A 1,647-nucleotide genomic window follows, 5' to 3' on the forward strand; every position below is an offset into this window, starting at 1 on the left:
ATATGGTTCTTGTGTTCCGTGACTCTTGTTTTTAGCTGTCTACACGTCTGTCCCACGTAACTCGCGTCACAGTCCTTACAAGAAATCTTGTAAACTACATTCGACTTATTACTACGCGGTACGGGACCCTTCTGTACTCTAATGAATTCTCGCAATTTGTTAATGCTGTAAAACGACACCATCATATGATCACTCTTTAATCTATTAAACTTCTCAGTAATGCTCACGAACGAAAGGAACCGTGAACCACGAAGGTTGCACTACATCAACGCTATTCTCCTTAACTACATTCTTCCTATTACTAGCCATAATAACGTTCTTCAACCGATTACTAATGTTCTCAAATATAAAGTTCAATGGATAATCATTCCCTAACAATACCTTAATTATGAAACAAAAGTTACCAAAGTGAAATTTGGGATTCGAAAGCAGAACTACTCTATCAACTAATCCCGCGACTGTACCTATTTTTTGCGAAACCGGGTGCTGTGACCAAAAGTTCAAATATCTACCTGAAAAAGTCGGCTTGTGGTACCAATCGAACTCTATCGTCTCATTATCCCTAATCACTACACATCCAAAAAATTTAATCTATTACCCCCACTTCCATAGTAAACTGAAGCCGTGGATGCTGAGAATTAAAAATCTCAAGAATGGAATAACCGAATAATCAGGCTGCCAAGATTATGTCATCAACATATCTATAATAAAAGGGCAACGGGAATCTAATCGAAGACAAAGCTCTACTCTCCAATCTTTGCATAACTAAATCCGTGATGACGGGAGACAACGGGGAGCCCATAGGCGTACCATAATTCTGCTTATAAGTAACACTATCAAAAACAAAGAAAATAGAATCCAAAACAAAATGAACAGAATTCCTTTTCCGATAAATAGCAATCTCTAGAGATAAAGCTCCAATGGTCTTATGGTAATTTGTAAATATTACTTTCGATACATTTAATAAGATCGACCGTTAACTCTAATCTATTGTTCGAAGGTAAGGCAAAGTTATCTCCCAATTGTAAAAAGTTCTGTACATTGGGAGGTATGGAAACACTTGACAGATTCACGAACCAGCCATTCCTTGGTGAGGAAAACGATGGAGGAGGAATCAATGGGAGAAAAGGCTGAGGATCAATCTGTATCTCTCTAACTATTCCACCAGTAGAATTCTGTACCTTAGGGTACAACGACAACATTCCCATTCGCCACTCCATCACTGCAATGGACAGCATCGGTAGTGGGTACCGCTCTTGATAATAACGAATAGGCCTAATATTTTTAATATTATTATTGAGTAGTTCTTCCTTCTGTTTTGCCAAATTCTTAAGCTGGAACTGAATGATACTTATAGGAGAATAGATTTCACTTGTGTACAACTTGTTCGACTTGCACGTGTTATTTCCCGCTATCACCCTACTCACATTTGCGATTCCTTCTTTAATAAGCAAACGAAATTGTCATATCTTTTTTTTCTTGCGCGAAAGGAGTAGACTAGATTCGAAGTGTTGCTGGCTATTGGCAAAACAGAAGGAAGAACTACTCAATAATAATGTTAAAAATATTAGGAAACTGACTTCGGAAACGATATTCATCAGGAGACAGACACATGGACTTAACATGCAGACGGATATGGAGGGGCTT

General features: G+C 38.1%; 1 long non-coding RNA gene across 1 annotated transcript; it reads left to right on the forward strand.

The window, feature by feature from the left end:
- Nucleotides 1-875: 875 nt before the first annotated feature.
- LOC108729527 (uncharacterized) lies at nt 876-1,647 on the forward strand. The gene is made up of 3 exons (XR_001936937.1): nt 876-931; nt 1,001-1,243; nt 1,602-1,647. It is a non-coding gene; the product is annotated as an uncharacterized lncRNA (long non-coding RNA).

Source organism: Mycetomoellerius zeteki, unplaced genomic scaffold, assembly GCF_001594055.1.
Source record: "Mycetomoellerius zeteki isolate Tzet28-1 unplaced genomic scaffold, Tzet1.0 scaffold748, whole genome shotgun sequence".
In the NCBI taxonomy this organism is placed as follows: domain Eukaryota; kingdom Metazoa; phylum Arthropoda; class Insecta; order Hymenoptera; family Formicidae; genus Mycetomoellerius; species Mycetomoellerius zeteki.